The following is an 18,808-nucleotide window of genomic DNA, read 5'->3' as shown; positions in this document are numbered from 1 at the left end:
TACTTTGATACGTCATCTATTGGCAATTAGAGATATAACTTTACATATCATGCATTGTTTATACGTAATGCAAGATTTTTTAGATTATGTCTATTTCCCCACCCATTGAGGTGTAATTAAAAACAGGTCAATGTAGTTTGGCAGTTTCCTGTTCTCAGGGTAGTGTTGGATTTGGTTTAAATCTCAAACCACTGAGGAAAATTGTTTAATGTACCAAACTGCTTTGTTATGTGGGAATGATATTTAGGAGCACTATGTTACATTAAAAATATCAACAATTAAATAAGTTTCTATTGAGGTGTCTGGGGTACAGAAAAGACAATGCCATATAACAATACAACAATACAAATTTATTATCATTTGAGCCCCAGTGAGACTCAAACGAAATGTTGTTTCCACAGCCATACAAACAAAGACACTGTCTTACAGACATACACATAATTAAATTCACACAAACATCCATCACAGTGAAGCCACTGTGATGGAAGGCAAGTCTTTTCTCTCCCCTGTTCTCCGTGTCTCTCCCGATGTCCAAGCCCCAGGCGGGCGATGATGAGTCCCACGGCCATTTTAGGCCGCGCGGGGCGATTTACGGCCCCCGCTCCCGGTCTGAAAGTCCAAGGTTGGAACCCCCACGGGCGATGGTGAGTCCCACGGCCATGAAGCCGTGCCGGGTGATGTACTGTCCCGGTCCGGGTTGTTCCAACCCCGTGACACCGGCTGGAGAAGTCGCGTTGCGGGAGCTCCGGGAAGCGGTCTCTCTCTCTCCTCCCAGACCCGCGAGCTCCCGATTTCACAGTCCACCGGACCTGCGGCTGCGTTGCTGGAGCCTCCGGGCCCCAGGAGTCGAGTCGCAGCAGCGAGTCACCACCGCTCCCCATATAACCTACAAGTAAACATTTAATCAGTTTAAATAATTACAGCTTATTGTAAAATCCGGTCTTGTACAATGATTCACTCAGATTACTCATGTTAGGTCATTAAAGATATTTATCGATAGTATCCAAGGACATTTTAAAAAAATGTTTTAATTACATAGCACAAGTATTCATCATCATCATCATCGGCAGTCACTTGAAACAAGTATGACTGTCCTCTCCATAGGGTCGTTGTAAGTTATTGGGGCAAATCCTCCAAAATTATGGAAGAACTCGGATAAGGACATGGATATTTTAAAAAGACAGATTTGCTGGCTGCAACGGAAAAAACCCCAATCCACAGAAAGAAGCAGTTTCAAGTTTCAAACCTGTCTGGCCTGTGGACTTGGGCATCACACAACTGAGCGAATGATGTGGACAGGAAAGGCTGAGACGGAGATAACAAGATTATCTTGGATACACAAAGGAAGGAACCAAGCCTCAGCAGACGGTGGTAAACAGGCCAGCACAAGCACAATCACCATCTTGCATGACCCATCCATCGAGACAATAGGAGCCCATCCAGGCGATGGGATAACGATCAGGCTGAGGGATCATGACATCAGAAAACCCCTTATCATCGGAAGCCTATTGTTCATGCCAGATCGAAACTGGGAATCATCAAAAGAATCCAGAGGACCACCTGGGGGTTTCAAAGGAAGCTCAGGTATAAAACAGGAGTCAAGCCAGAACTCTTTCTCTCTTTCTGCTCTGCTGGACAGCTCGTGGGCCTGTGTTGACCTAGCTGTGAGTATCCCGGTGACCTGGTGAAATTCCCGAAATAGGATAGAGGTTGAGGAAATAAAGGGAAAGGGGGGGGGGGGGGGGGTAAAATTGTGTAAAGTAAGTTTTACGACGTGCCCGATAGTTTTCCGTCCATAGTCTTAGTTTAAAGCACAAGTTTAGCCACGTATTATGTAGTGTTGGTGAGATTTGATTTCTCATTGTTTAATAAAGCCTGTAAATTTTAGACTTGCTTTGAGTCCATCTTGGTTTCTGTTTTCTCTCATCGGCACACTCTGGTCAATTCAACCTTTTATCATATCCCACCATAATTCCGAGATCTAGAACCTAGGGGAATCCCTTTTGTTGTATTCTCTCTCTTGGAAACCGCTCGAGTGGAGTGGTGGCCGTTTGACCCTCCGACAAGGGAGAGAATAACTCGGGCAGTTGGGCCCGAAGGGAAATAAAGGGAAACGCAAAACCCCTACAGTGGTCCACTTATGGGTCTGCAGATGTCTGTCGAGGCTGATCCGCGATCCTCACACCTTGGTGCAACGTAGACAGTGGACACTGGCAGTGGTTGGTAGTCTTTGAGCCGCCTTCTCTCTCTCCTTATGGTGCTGTTGCTTTGTCTCTGTGACATGGCGTAGTTCCATTTCGTGAAGTGCAGCTCCTTCCTGCACGGATTTCCTCCAGGAGAGACTGTCCAGTGCAATGTGCTCCCAGATGCTTGATGTGATGTGGAATTTCTTCAGTCTATTTTTGATGTTGTCCTTGAAGCGTTTCTTTGGCCCACCGGGGGCTCACCGACCTTCCTTCAATTGAGAGTACAGGATTTGTTTAGGGAGATGTGTGTTGGACATGCGGATGACATGGCCAATCCATCGAAGTTGGTGCTGCATTATTGTGGCGGTGATGCTGGTCATGTTGGCTTCCTCCAAAACGCTGATGTTGGTGCGTTTGTACGCAAACGCAGCAAACTATTAAAATATATGTACAATTGCATTTGGGGAATGGGAAGATATGGATCACATGCATGCAGATGAGATTAGTTTATCTTGATATCATGTTCAGCACAGACATTGTGGGCTGAAGGGCCTAGTCCTGTGCTGTATTCTTCTATGTTCTATGCTTATATCTAAGAATCTGATTTAGAAGGCTCTGAATGTATGATGTGAGGAGCAAAATAACTATGTGATAGTGGGGAGTCAGCAAGTCTGTCTAGCTGGAGTGTCTATGCCTTCGAAGAGCTAGAATTTAAAATATCATGAAACAAAGACTCCGTGTGTCTGAATCATGTTCAAAGATGCTTTTAGAAATACTGATGTGCAGGAAGTTTATTTACACATTGTATTTGTTTGGCTTAGTTCAACAGAAAAAATAAGGACTCGAAAGTTTAAAAGTTTTTCTTTCTTGATTTAAAATGTGCTCTTATTGTAATTATTTAAATTGTTTTAGACTGCTGGTATGAGTGCCATACAGGCAAAGAGGAAAGAGCTGATGTACTTTTTGCTCGGGAGATCAGAGATCAAAGGTAAAGCTGCAAATTTTGTTGAGTAGGGTTTTGCTGTAAAAGTCAGACCATTCAGCCACATAATCAGACTGGACCTCAGTTAAGAAGATGGTGCCAAAAGAAGTTGAGAGGTAGATTGTTCAGGCAGGAGCTACATTGAGTTGGGGCTGCAGTCAGGGAAGCAAACCAGTCATCCACTGGAAGTTTCTTAGAGTCATAGAGAATTCATGGTGTCATACAACATAGAAACAGACACTTTGGCCCATCTTGCCCATACCGACCAACATGTCCTGTCTACACAAGCCCACCTGCCTGCGTTTGGCCCTTATCCCTCTAAACATGTCCTATATACAGGGCCGGATTTATGTATAAGCTGGATAAGCTTCAGCCTAGGGCCTCGAAATCTAGGGGGCTTCCGGCCAAGGCAGGACACCTGCCGTTCAACTCTGGGCGGGCCCCCCTCTCTCTATCTTTCTCTCTCCGTCTCCCCCCGCTGTCCATGTCTGGGCTGCCAGGTCTCCGCTCTCCGCTCTCCGCTTGCTCCTCATCCGCTGGCACGGCAGGTCGCCTTGCACATGCGCATTGCTACGGCCAGCACGTCCTCCCCCTGCACATGCGCACAACCACAGCCCACACATCATCGGATGCCCTGGGCATGCGCACTGCCACGGCAACTGGTCGGCGCTGGGCACTTTCTCCCTCTCTTTGAATTGTGGGAGATTTGGTCGCCATTTCTGTCTGGTCGCTGCTTCGCCGCAACTGCTGAAAACTAATGCAGAATGTAAGATTAAACGAGAACTTACCAGTTTGAAGTTTGATCTGTATTTTATGAGGAGTTACGATGAGGGATTACGTGAAGAACCCCGCTTCCAACGCATGCGTGTCATTCTTCAAAGCAGCGGTGTGAGGTCACAGGAACCTATAATGATCTAACATAGTAAGATTATCAAAGAGATACCAGTTTTTGATATGATCATAAGAGGGTGGGAGCGGAGGGCACGTAATCCCTCATCGTAACTCCTCATAAAATACAGATCAAACTTCAAACTGGTAAGTTCTCGTTTAATCTTACTATTTTACTTCGGAGTCACGTGAGTGACTTCGTGAAGATTTCAAAGCTCTGTGACCTCATGCCGTGGAACGAGTCCATGCTTCACAACTGCCTTGGGTATTGGGAGAGAGCATCATTAGTAATTTTAAAACACAATTATACAAAGAGTTGTGTGGTATAACGAAAAAATATAACATTTTTTAAAATTTGAGAATCATAACCCTGTAACCTTTCGGGCAAATTATTTTGTTGAACATAAAATGTTTTCTTAATACAATGATGGCTCCAAAAAATAACTGGTTTATTATAAAACCTGTGGAAAACCCTTTTTGAAATGACCCTCCTGCCATTCTGAGGATTTGGTCTGTGGGTACCTGTACAAATATTGCTGCGGATGTTGCTGTAGTCCTGGTGGAATGAGAGTTAAAACATTAGTGTCTATTCCTGCCATTTTTAGGACCTATTTGAGCCACCTTGATATAGTTCGAGTCGTGACCCTATCATGCAGTTTCTTGTAAGAGATAAACAACTCCATACTCTGACCTCGAATGTTCTGAGTATATTCTATGTATTGTTAGATGTGTCTTGTTATACACAGTCGTTTGCCATATGGGTGTACCATAAAATCAAACCCTAGACCGGAGGAACCCGATCAGTTTTCTTTTATTAAATCCTGTATGACAACACCAGTTTCTCGGTGAGATGATCAGGGAGTCCAGGCGCAGTTTGCTTAATGGCTGGACTTGTTGTGCGGTAAATAACACCATGAGCATAACCATCTTCCTGGTCTGTTACTGAGGTGACAACGCTGTATGAGCTACAAGCTCCTCAGCATGTTGAGAAACGACACCCAAGTCCCAGATTTCGGAGTACCTGGTTTTCTTACCAGGGGTGCGTTCCCACCGCGTGCCGCTCCGTTCCTTGTGATAGGTAATTGGAGAGTGCACTTGTGGCACTATTGATGGCACTGTAGCTCCATCGATTATCATAATGGAGGCTTGTTAAAATTCCAATACAGCCAGAATGTTCTTGGCCTTTTGGTCGAGGTTGTTGTCCAAGCAGTATATGCCCCATTTCTTGATGTGTCCAAGGTACTGCTTCCGTGTTGACAGTCTTAGTGCAGATGAGATGAGATTCATCGTCCTGTCTGACCGCCCAATGCCGTGTAGTGGGTCTTTAAAACTCTACAAATCAATAAATCCATAGTCTTATGGCATGGATGACTGCCTCCAGTCACTGGATAAATCAATAATTTTTGGCTATGTTCATTAGGGAACATGGTTCTAACACCATCCCCTGTATGGCTGAATACCATGATTTAGAAGGTCAGTCGGGTACTCTGAAAATTCCAGACGCCGAGTGTAGTTGAATTTCCCCTAGTACCCCATTGATGGGTCCGAATGGGGGAAACATCACCCTATGGCTATTTACATAACAATGCCAAGCTGGTTTTAGAATTTTAGTACATAATATTGGGCTAATGATTGCCCCTTTTGTAAGCTCTATATTGCCTGCCATATAGAAACCCGCAACTGACACCAAGTCTTTATCAATAATAAGAGCATCCATCTTAAAATGAATATCTAGAACAAATGTGTTTAGGGTTAAAATCAATGATAATCCTGCAACCCTACTCTATTTTATTTTTAATAAATATGTTTGATACAATTCTAATGTTCCAAGAAAAATATGCTTAATCCCACCTTATGTGTACAATTTTTGTAGCACCATGTGGGTTTTAGATTGTTTGGTTTATGTAAGGACAAAATGCCCTTCTGGTGTATGTTGTACTGGTTATTGGGATGAGTAAAACCTATCAGATAACCCTGAATACTGCTGAGATTATATGAATCTGTAGTGATTATATACCATACATAACTGTAGTGTTGCAACCTCCCCTACCATCGTAGGTCCCTATATTAACAGAAGAAACCCCACCCACCTACCTCCATGGTACCGGTGGTTGTGTTATTTCCTTGGTTTTTTGAAAATAAGGTTCTGGTTTGATATTTCTTGTTCGGGGTTGTGTGGGAGGTTGAGGCTTCCGCATCTTCCAGGGTGGCCGCCCTGGCCATACCCTTAAACGGATCCTGCGGGTTATATTGATTTCTGACACTGCCACTGGTATGAGCCACATTTTTTATGGCCTTGCCTGTGGCTGGTATCATGCTCCAAAATAGGCCCTTGTGCTGGCCTTGATGAGCCCCAGTGTCTTGGCTTAGTCCACACACGGTTCTTAGTTTGCAAATGGTAGCGTTTTTGGGGTCCTAGTGCTGGCCGAATGGCCGCCTTCCACGTGTAGTTCAGGTCATATTGCATATTATTAAACAGAGCTAGTGCGTCTTGATGGTCTTTGGTTACCTGATGTTCGTCCATATGCTGCCAAATGCATTGGTTTACACTGGGCACCTGTAATGCCTCACCGTTGCCAGGTGGCAGATGTCTGGCCAGTGTTTGTAAATTGTTCTTGTTGGCGTTTGTGGCCAGACATATAGTAATACTATTGCCATCCTGGATCCAAGTCTACCCATGTTTGACTTGGCTAAAGTAATCAGCCACCATGTCCAGCAGAGTCCCTGCTGTGTTAGGATCATGGGACGCTGTATTACCAGGCTCTGGCCCATCAGGGTCCTGCCTACTCTTTTTTATAGAGTTAGAGATCTCTAGGGTCCCGCACGGGGTATCCATGTGGGGCTTAACTGCTGCCCACTTGTCTTTTGTTCTGCGGACCCCTCTTGCAAGTCAACCCAGAACTGACCCACAGTGCTCCCCTCTGATGGGGTAGAAGCATTGTGCAGCCCTCAAAGAGGTACTGCTGTGGGTTTATCACGTTGGAGCAAGGCTCCATACACCGCTTCTTCCCGCTCCAGCCCTCTCGGGCGCTGGTTGCCGGCGGTTTTATGCAAAGTCAGACCCTTCTGAGTCCACTCCCTTGTTTGATTTGTGTCTAGCCTTACCGCTCGGCCGCATGGATCTGGCCGGTGCGGGGCCGACATCGGGCATAGCTGATCCCACTACGGTTGATCCAAGTGCCGCTGGCTGCTGCTGGCTGCCCGCTGTTCCACGGTCCTCCTTCTCCAGCTTTGTCCTTCCTTCCGTGGAGTGGATATGGCCGGTGTGGAGGACATCTGGCACAGCTGATTCCATCTAGCCCATTTTCTTTGACCCGGCTCCAATGCTCTCAGCGCTCCTGGCTGCTCCTTTATCTCAGACCGCTGGGACCGACCCCCGTACTGACTGTACTGGTCCCTCGCGGTCGTTGCAGCCGGTCCACCCCACTCTAATGCCCTCAGTTCTGGGCATTCCTGTTTATATGGTCCTTAGATAAGGGACGTATTAGATATTAAACTGATAATAAACAGATACTATACTTGATCTTAGCCAAAAGGCCAAGAAGTGATCTCTGTAACTAAAGAACCCGCTGGGACCGACCCCGGTACTCACAGTACTGATCCCTCACGGTCGATTGCAGCCAGTCAAGTCCACTGCAATGTCCTTGGCCTCGGCGCTGGCCGGTAGCGCTGCTTGAAGCCAGACTCGCTTCCAAAGCGAGACTGGCATACTGGTCGAGAAAATGAATTTTTCTCCTGGTGCGGGAGCGAAGTCGGGCACAGGTGTTTTCTCTCTCTGGGAAACGATGTGCCGCTGCCGCTGCTCCTGCCGCTGCCGCTGCTCCTGCCGCTGCCGCTACTCCTGCCGCTGCCGCTGCCGCTGCTCCTGCCGCTCTCCTGCCGGCTGCCTACACTGCGCGGTTCTCCCGCCGGCTTCCTGCAGCTGACATGGACCCGGTCCATGTCTGCACTGGACCCGGTCCATGTCTGCACCTAAAGGGTAAGTGGAAGGAACGCAGAGTCTCTTACCTGCTGTTCCCGACTTTCAATTTTCTCCTCGAATTCAACGACTCTGTGCCTTCCTCTCCCGACCAGCCGTGGTCGGCGCGGAGCGAAGTTGGAAGCAAAATTCGGGAGGAAAAAACAGGAGCAAAAGTCGGGCGGGGGGGGTAAGTCTGGCACAGTTATTCTGATTACGGGAGTTCAGCCTGTTCCTGCTGTCTGTATCCCCCCCTGCCTTTGCGGTGCTCCAGCGCGGTCCAGCGGGTCCAACGCGTAGTCAGTGATCTCGGGCACTGACCGCTCGCCGCTATTTTTAGACCTGCGGAACCCCCGATAACGCGCCAGTTCCGCACCTTCCAGCCCCTCCACTAAATGACTAGTGGGGCTGTTTCCGAATTGTCGGGAAAACTCTTTGCTCCAGTGACCGTTGTCCTGGAGCTAAAGTCGGCTCCGTTTCTATTTAAAAATAAATTAACGGGCCCCGGCCGCTGCTGGCTGCCTGCAGATCTGCAGACTCTCCCCAGCCAGCTTCATCAGCCTTCTTGATAAACAAGGGTAAGTAAGGAAAAACAAAGTTCCCTTACCTGTTGCAGGTTCCCCTGCCGATTGGGAGGAACGTCCTTCCTCCAGCGATGACGAGTTCGAATGCGTGTAGCGATATGGCACGCATGCGTTGGAAGCGGGGTTCTTCACGAAGTCACTCACGTGACTCCGAAGTAAAATCACTCTCTGACCATGGATCAGGAGTAGCTCCCTGGAGTAACTCTTGCTTCTGGTTTCCTGGTCCTCCAAAAATATTCTAAATGGAATTTAAACTGGAGGTGGTGGAGGGCTGAACAATAACAGCCTATTGCATTTTACTTCGGAGTCACGTGAGTGACTTCGTGAAGAAGCCCGCCCCAGGACGCATTGCGGCATTACGTTTCAGACATGCAAAGCGGCAGCCGGGAGTCAGGGCTCCCGAAGAAACGAGAAAAAATCTAAGTTTAGGTAAGTACTTACCTTTACTGTTACAGCCCCTTTGCGTCTGCTTGTTTCCCGCAGGGCGTGCAAGCGGCCCCCTTGGACTCCGGGAGGAGTTTTTCCGTTCGAGGGAGGGGAGGAAAGACGCGACTAGGGAGAGAGAGCGCCGGCGGACCATGAATGGGAGCTGTGCCGGTGCCGGTAAACTCTCCACAGGGGCGACATTGAGAGCGCAGGAAGACGGCGCTAGCACTGCGTTGGGGTCCCCTCAGTCCTCGCTCGCTCGCGAGTACTGTCCAGGTGAGGCAGGGCGGGAGGAGGCTTCCGACATTTGCGGAGCCGTTAAGGGGACCCACTGTGCAGTGCTGGCGTGGAGTGCGCTGCAGCCCGAGTGCAGGTGAGCAGCAGCCCGAGTGCAGAGAGAGAGAGAGCGAGGACCGCTAATCAGCGCCCCGCTCCCGACTCTGCATCAAGCCCGTCAGCATCAGCTGCGGGCTTGGGGGGGGGGGGGAAATGCTGCACCTGCCCGCTCGACGAAAGGACGTCGTTGGGCAGCAACAGGCGGTAGGACCGCTTAGCGGGCGGTCCGCAAACCCGACACCGCGACCGAACCAGCCCGCTAGCACCTGAGCAGCGGACTGGATGTGTGTAAAACCCGGCGGTGGAGCTGACATCGGACTGGGACGTCTCTCCACCCAGGAGGGGGAGAGACAGCCGCCTGAGCTGCAGGAGCGGCTCTTGGGCATTGGAAAGGTGAGTTTGCAGTTGTGTTTTATTACAGATTTCAGGAACTCAACGCAAAAAACTCGCAAAGAGAAACTGCCCCACTCCAACTCTACCAGCGGGGCAGCAACCGGCGGCAGCGTCGCTCGCAGAGCGTTTTCGCTATCCCTGAGACCGAGCCAAGCCAGTCTCGCCAGAGCCTACACGGCGGACTGGGAAAGCGGCCAGGAAGCCAAACGGCCGGTCGTCTCCGATTCGTCGGAGGGGGACATGTCTCTACCAAAGCAGAGAGAGACAGCCGCCTGAGCTGCACTTAGCAGCTCCTGGAGGAGAAGGTCCACCGGGAACAGCAGCGCTCCCGGCGAGACAGGACAGGCACCTCCTCCATAGTGTCGTTCAGGCACTGCCCTTTGCTACCCTCATACCACGGGTTGGAGCAGGAGGCTAGCATTGGTGACCAGGGCAGGGCTGGTCTGCAAATGGGGCAGGCGGACAAAATCGGGAGTATGCATGAGGTGCAGGATCAGGAACAGCTGTTGGGTGTCGTGGACCGCTTCGTAGCAACCCCACGGGCTGGAGCACCGCCGGAGCCAAAACAATGGCAGCCAGCAAGAATATACAGCACCAGAGAACTATGAGGCCCTTAAGGGGAATAAGCCTAAAACAGCAAAATCTGGAAGTTGTGGGGGCCCTTATGCGGGCATAAAAACTCAAGCTACAGCGGATCCGAAGGCTCCTGATGTCAGCTATCACAGCCTATGCTTGTTCTGTGGAGATAACGAGATCAACACATGCCACCAGAAAGTGCTGGTATTAAGGTGTACCACGATTCGAACTAAATAATCTCTGAAGGGAAATACAACACCTGCCCTCAATCTCAAAGATGCAGGCTTGAGCAAAGCCCAGCAGCGGAGGCAGACTCACTGCTATTTGGGAGAGATCTGAACAAAAAGCTGAAGGAGATCGAAGAGGTATCAAAAACCTTCGGCATCATGAGGGCAGGCCAAGGGACGAGCAAACCACGACTTTCGATAACCTAACAGCAGCACCTCACGGCATCTACCAGTCTATGTCTAGAATATGGGACTGGTGAAAGCTTGGGGCCGCACTATCCCCAAAGATCTTTTAGATCAGGGCCCGCCGCGGACCCCCTGGAAAATGCGCCCCCCCCCCCCACGTCGCCAGCACATCCTCAGAACAAAAGCACTCAGAAAACAGAAAACACAAAACCGCCAATAACCATGGAGGTAGGTGGGTCTGGTTCCTACCAGCATATAGAGCGCTTTCTTGGACTATCTTGGCTTTCATATTAATTCAGTCCACGTAACTATAAGGATGCCAAGAGACAACATAGTTGAATTGGCACAAACAAGCACAAAGTAATGGTCAAACTACCAACTACTCGACAAATAACAGAGTAATTGGGAAAAAATGGTACCATTTCTGTCTACATCATTCAGATGTTAGTATCAAAAACAACATATAGGTTGTCATTGAGCATCTCATGAAGTTACCCACTGAAGTAATATCAGAAAGACAGTGGTGGGGTTACCACTTATACTGGGCATTAATTATCTAAAAAATGTTCGGGTGAATTTTATGAGTTTTTAAAGCACTTGCATGTATGGGTATAAATAGACTACACTATGGAGGTGGCCTATATTAACCATATGGCAGCATAAAGTCGGTATCATATGAGAAGTTGGTCAAACCAATTTGGCAATGGTATATCCATAGATGTATTTGACTATCAACAACTTACCTGGGCGGTAAGCAAAATACAGTGACAGACACCAGGTCACATAATATTAAGGACTACATCAATTAGATGTTTTCATATAAAGTTAACAAAACTATTAAGCTATATGATGCAACAGATATTAATGCATTTCATTGTCGCTGTACTGTACACTGACAATGACAATTAAAATGGAATGTGAAACTGATATCGATTATTTGCATTAACGCTATATCACCAGGTGTTCGGGGATGTCCTATGTATGTCGCGGGGGGAAACCAGACCCTGGGCCAGTGGAATCCTCATTAAAAAATTTCTCTGGGACAGATAGTTCCAGCAGAAAGATCGTCAGCTATATATATTAACTTTTCTGACCTATAGGTCATGTTGTCATTCAAGAATGTATTTATAATATTGATAGACAAATGCGTTCACGCTGCATTAGTGAAATTAATTCTATGTATTTTTCCCTTCTGCCTCACCAATCGAGAACAACGCACAGTACAAAAGGATTCTGCTTCAGGTATTTGATAGTACCTGACGGACTTATGCAGGCCTTGTTTCACTTCACGCCATGACATGGCTGTTGAAACTTGGATGGTGTTTTTCCAGTACCCAGAATTATTAATATCGAAGCCGGGCACAAATCAACTGTGCCATGAGAAATAAGCTCCTGAGCTGCAGATTCTGCGCAAGCCTCTGGGACTGGGATTGTTATACTGAATAATCGACACCATGTCAGCATCCTTTTGAACATCCACTGGACTACAACACTTGTCCAGCATCAAGAGAAGTACTGCAAGGATAAAGGGGAAAACCTACTCATCCGATACAGGTACTACGAACTGGAATTCCTGGAGAACCTTCATCATGATGAAGGATTCGGCTACAGTGCCATCAACACAGCTAGAATTGCCCTGCCTGTTCTTTTTCAAAACAGCTACAGGACAACAGGCCATGGGGTCACTGGCTGGTGGTAAATTTGAAGGGTATTAAAACTCTAAACCCCTAGACTAGGTACACCTATATATGGGATGTCACAGTGGTTAACCACACTTCAGGGGATCCCACCAGCCAGAGTCCTAAACCTGAACCTTCTATGCACTAAAAACATATGTTAAAGGCACATGGAGCAGCACAGAGTGTCCAGTCACTACTCCTATTTTCAACTAGACACCATGCTCACAGCTTCAGACCAGATCTCTATCATTTGTTCAGGGAATGGTCAAACCAGACCAGGAACACCTTATCCAGTCATAAAAAACGGGCTACCCGCCAGAAAACACGGTATGTGCCAAGACCCTATTACCTTACATAGACACAACCTAATTATGCGAGGGAGATGAAAAGCCTTGTGGGTTGGTCACAAAACACCTTGTGGTCGGGTAACAAGCCTTTTTTGAAATGGCTCAAGCAGGTTAAAGCTCCTGGGATAAAACTAACATGTATAAAGTTGTCATCCCACAGGAGAAGCTTCCACGTCAACGGCAAAAGAATGGACGTGCCTGTAAACCACATCCTGGCTACAGCAGAATAGTGGGGGTAAAACGTTCAGAGAAATAAATTATTATAAACTGTTGACAAACCCTGTTTTTTATTTGCAGGAAAGATTCCAATCTGCAAATATTCAAATTAGCCAAGGGGAGCATTTAAATTTCTTCAGTGTTATTGTAAAATACCATTGGTTTTTTCTATAAACAGAATCATTGGTTGATTATGATAACACGCTTCCTCCCTCAAAGGCTTCGGCAGCGAGTGATATAAGCTGTTACACGGTTTGAAATCACAGAGCTTTGAAATCTTCACGAAGTCACTCACGTGACTCCGAAGTAAAATAGTAAGATTAAACGAGAACTTACCAGTTTGAAGTTTGATTTGTATTTTATGAGGAGTTACGATGAGGGATTACGTGCCCTCCGCTCCCACCCTCATTACATGGATCAAACTGATAATTGATGTCTCTTTATTCTTTACTATGTTCCTTCAAATACGTGTCTGTCTGTGATTCCACACCGCTGCTTTGAAGTTATGCCGCAATGCGTCCTGGGGCGGGCTTCTTCACGTAATCCCTCATCGTAACTCCTCATAAAATACAGATCAAACTTCAATGCAGAATCACTCTCTGACCATGGATCAGGAGTAGCTCCCTGGAGTAACTCTTGCTTCTGGTTTCCTGGTCCTCCAAAAATATTCTAAATGGAATTTAAACTGGAGGTGGTGGAGGGCTGAACAATAACAGCCTATTGCATTTTATCTGTTTATTTATTATGTATACATATGGTCTATGGTATATAGACACACGGAACTTTTATCTCCTGTTCTGTATTATGTTTACATATTCTGTTGTGCTGCAGCAAGCAAGAATTTCATCGTCCTATCTGGGACACATGACAATAAAACTCTCTTGACTCTTGACTTGGACTTAAGCAAAAAAGGCTTCTTGGGGAAAAAAAGAGGTACCTTAAATTTAGTTGGGTAACTATGGTTGGGTACTCCATGGAGCAGTCAGCAGCTCAGGATAAAAGAAATTGGGTGACGTTTCGGGTAGAGACCCTTCTTTAGACTCCCTCTGGTTTTAGTGTCTTTAGTTTAATTTAAAGATACAGTGTGGAAACGGGCCCTTCAGCCCACCGAGTCCACGCCGACCACTGATCACCCGTACACTAGTTCTTTCCCACACATTAGCGGAGTAAGTCAAGAGCCAAGAGTGTTTTATTCTCTCACGTCCCAGTTAGAACAATGAATCCTTACTTGCAGCAGGTGTAAACAATGTTATAAATGAGAAAACAAAACGGTATATATTTATATATGAATATATAACGATATAAATATATGTGTGTATAATACACACACACACACACTTTCCCTCCTGGGATTAATAAAGTTCTATCGTATAGTATCGTGTGTGTAGGAAGGATCTGCAGATGCTGGTTTAAACTAAAGATAGACACAAAAAGCTGGAGTAACTCAACAGGTCAGACAGAATCTCTGGACAAAAGGAAAATATTACGTTTTGGGTTGAGTCTGAAATAGGTTCCTGCACACCTTTGGAATGTGGAAGGAAACAAGAGCACCCGGAGAAAACCCATGCAATCAAAGGGAAAAGGAGCAAACTCCATACAGACAGCACCCATATTCAGGATCAATTCCGGGTCTCTGACACTTTTAGGCAGCAGCTTTATGGCCAATGTACAGCCCCATAGTCTTGAACTTAATTAAAACGACAAGTGTAGCATTTCCTGCGGTTGCAAGGGAAAGTGCCAGGAGAGTGATGGTTTTGGTGGGATGCAGGGGCGGAAAACCCGGGGGGGGGGGGGGGGGCAGAGGGGACACATCCCCTCAATGTTTTGAGAGGTGGGGGACATCATCCCCAAGTTTTTGTAATCCGGATTTTAAAATCGGGTGATCGAGGGCGCCGATTGGAGGAGAGAGACGTCGGTCAGCAGGCAATGAGGGCGGGACATGATTCAGCGCGATGATTGGAGGAGGGAGACATGGATCCGCAGCTAGGATCGATCCCGGACGGGTCTCTGCCGCTGTCCTGTCCCATCCCGTCAGTCCAGACAGGGCTGTAGTTAACCCGGTGAGACAGGCAGAGTTAGCTGGGTTTAACGCTGGATTGAGCCTCCAAAGCCTCGTGTGTGTGCGCATGCGCGCGCGGCTGCCAAAAAATTGTGTCCCCCGTCCCCTCCATGTTTTGATAGCGAGTTCCGTTCTTGGTGGGAAGGGACGAATTGACCAGGGAGTTACGGAGGGTGCGGTCTCTGCGGAAAGCCAACAAGGGAGGAGATGGGAACATGTGGCCAGTGGTGGGATCCCATTGGTAGACAAAAAAGCTGGAGAAAATCAGAGGATAAGGCAGCATCTGTGGAGCGAAGGAATAGACGTTTCAGGTCGAGACCCTTCTTCATATTGATGTTGGGTGGGAGAGGGGGGGGGGGTGACATGAAAAAGAAAGGAAGTGGCGGAGACAGTAGGCTGTGGGAGAGCTGGGAATGGGAGGGGAAGGAGGGAAAAAGCAAGGACTACCTGAAATTAGAGAAGTCAATGTGCATACCGCTGGGGTGTAAACTACCCAAGCAAATATGAGGTGCTGCCCGTCCAATATGCGGTCGGCCTCACTCTGGCCATGGAGGAGGCCCAGGACAGAAAGGTCGGATTCGGAATGGGAACGGGAGTTGAAGTGTTGAGCCACCGGGAGATCAGCTTTGTTATTGCGAACTGAGTGGAGGTGTTGTGCGAAGCGATCGCCAAGCCTGCGCTTGGTCTCACCGAGGTTGATCATATGTTGAATAATCCAGCCACATTTTTGTTTGGAAGTGGAAAGAAATAATAGAAATTGCATTCATTGCAATGTGTAAAAGGAGATGAGATACTGTATTATAATTTTGTTGCATGTCATCGTGGTATGTATCATGTCTTGATTGGTGAATATGTTTAGTTTGTGGCTTAATTTGAAGCAGAAATAATATGTGAATGCTTCATTGAGCATAATTCCGACTGGTAACTACGTACTTCGTCCGAGCACATTATCGAAAGCCGTCTTAAATGACCACCTAAACTGTCATTTGGCAACTTATAAAGCTGTCAAGGTTGCCCGGCTGACAACAGAGAAAAAAAATTAAGTGAGAACCTTGCAAGGTGTATAATATTTTTGACACTGTCATAGGCCATTCTTACATATGCTGTCACAACGCTCTGTAGTCTCTAAACAACCCATCAGTAATTTTCCTTGCCCTCCATTTCAGAATAATAGTGTTTTAAGCCAATAACTCAACACTAGCACTGGCAATAAATAAATAAATAAATAAAGCACAGCTTTCCAGCCCCTTATCTCATTGGCCACGATCGGCTGCAAATCGGTGTCAATCTGGTGGACCATCTTCCTTTAGTCGTGGGGGTGGGGGATTGGGGGGGTGGGCTCACAAGTGGAACAGCTTAGGGCCTCTCTTCATCTAAATCCGGCCCAGCCTATATACCGGATCATCGGTGGTCTGATTACAGAAATGTTTGTGAGCCACATGCTCGCATCTTGCGTCATGACGCGTAAATTATGTTGCATAAATGACACCCAAGTGGGACAGGCCCTTTACTTGCAGCAGCAGCACAATAGGTTTGTGAACAGATCCCAATAGATAACATCATAAACAAACAAAAAAAAACAGTTCAACACCTAAAAAACCCATTGTTGTGCAAAGTCTGAAGAAGGGGTTTAGCCCGAAACATTGCCTATTTCCTTCGCTCCATAGATGCTGCCGCACCCGCTGAGTTTCTCCAGCATTTTTGTCTAACCTCGATTTTCCAGCATCTGCAGTTCCTTCTTGAACACAACAAAGCCAAAAGTTGCTAGTGCAGACCAGGAGTTTGTAGTTCAGAATTTACTTGGAGTTCGTAGTGTTAAATAACCTGATAGTTGTTGGGAAGAAGCTGTTCCTGAACCTGGATGTTGCAGTTTTCACACTCTGAAACTTCCTTACCGATGGCAGGAGTAGTGTGGGACCTTGACGATGCAGCGTGCCTTTTTGGGACAGCGCATTTGCTCATGTCACCGTTATCTCTCTTCCCCTTTATTTCATATCTGTGATTATCAAGTCCTCAAACTATTCTTTAATGGAACAGCAACTTCCTATACACACTTCCAAACTCCTTACATCTCTCCACGGACTTGCTTTCTCCAAAGAAAACAGTCTTTATCATCAATCTCTATAATTGTGGTCCTCAGGAATGATTCTCCTAAATCATTTCTGACCTCTCTCTGCTACCTTCAAATCCTTCTTATAATAATGAGACCAGAACTGAATACAATACCCTAATTGAAGATGGATCAGTATTTAATACAATTTTGTTTTGCATGACCACACTTTTTATAACCGTGTGCCTCTATTAATAAAGCCCCGAATTGTGTATGTCTTATTAATCACTTTCTACACCTGCCACCTTCAATGTATTGTGCACCCATATCTCCAGATCCCTCTGCTCCTACATCTGTTTTTAGAATTATATCCTTTATTCCATTTAGTCTGTCCATATTCTTCCTTCCAAAATGAGTCACCGTACATTTCTTTGTGTTAAACCTCAATGGGCATGCATTTGCCTGTTCCACCCACCAGTTTAAATCCAGTTCCTACTACCACTATCCTCATTGCACTTCACAATACTGCCAGGTGTTGGGTCATATGCAGATTGACACATTGTGGCTTGCTGCCCTACATTTAGGCATTGAGAAAGCACTGGTGTCATAGCAAAGCTTGTGATTCTAGGTGAAGGTTGGATGAAGCACAAGAATATTACAGAGAAAAGTAGGTTAGCTAGAGACATTATTGAAGGTGGAATAATTAGTTATACATGGATGGAAATGTATTTGAAAATGAGGGCATAGGCCAACAAACAGAAGAATAATAATTTAAATTGCTTATTGACTACTAAGGCAGCAGAACAGGGAGGAAAGGAGCAGTCAGACAGACTATACAGAGTGCAGGATAATTTGAAAGCGCTAGGACGTTTATTATGTATATTCCTTTGAGCTTTAGCTAATTAGCTACCCATTCCTCACTGTCCTTCAATCTGTCGCTACGTTTTCTGGTCAGGCTTGTTTTTACACATCGAAAAGTAGTTATTTCACTGAAGGATTCAGTTCATAGATACAGTGTGAAAAAAGGTCCTTCAGCTCACTGAGCCCATGCTGACCCATTTGCTTGGCCATTAGTTCTATGTTATCTCATTCCCTACAGATTACGTGCAATTTACAAATGACAATTAAACTACAAACCTGTGGCCACGAGTCTTCTTCCCTCACAGGCCTGATTTAAGAGAATTGGTTGTCAAAAGAACTCTCATGGGCAGAGCAGTTGAGTTGTTTAAATACCTGAGAGTTAGCTTTAAATACCTGGGAGCCCACATCACCGTGGATCTGACATGGACAACACACACTGCCGCACGGGCGAGAAAGGCAAGGCAGCGCCTTTATCACCACAGGCAGCTGAGGAAATTCAGAGTCTCTCTGAGGATCCATCAATCCTTCTACTCTGGTGCTGTAGAAAGCATCCTGTCCAGAAACATCTCAATCTGGTTTGGAAACAGCTCTGCGCAGGACAGGAAGGCTCTGCAGAAAGTAATGTGTTCAGCGGAACGCACCATGGGAACTACATTCACCCGCCTGCAGGACCTGTACACCGGGAGTTGCAGATCCAGAGCCAGCAAGATTATGAAGGACCCCTACCACCCCAGCAACGGACTGTTCCAGCTGCTACAGTCATGCAAACGCCTCCGCTGTCACGCTGCAAAAACAGAGAGAATGATGCGGAGTTTCTTCCCACAGGCCAGCAGGACTGTAAACTCTGATCTCAC

At 46.7% G+C, this 18,808-nt stretch overlaps 1 pseudogene; it reads right to left on the bottom strand.

The window, feature by feature from the left end:
- Positions 1–7,501: 7,501 nt before the first annotated feature.
- Positions 7,502–7,605, bottom strand: LOC129708062 (U2 spliceosomal RNA; annotated as a pseudogene).
- Between the last annotated feature and the right edge of the window lie 11,203 nt (positions 7,606–18,808).

This window comes from Leucoraja erinacea, chromosome 22 (genome assembly GCF_028641065.1).
Source record: "Leucoraja erinacea ecotype New England chromosome 22, Leri_hhj_1, whole genome shotgun sequence".
NCBI classification, from domain to species: Eukaryota; Metazoa; Chordata; class Chondrichthyes; order Rajiformes; family Rajidae; genus Leucoraja; species Leucoraja erinaceus.
Note: the sequence above shows the minus strand (reverse complement) of the source record. Positions and strands in the feature narration are given on the sequence as shown.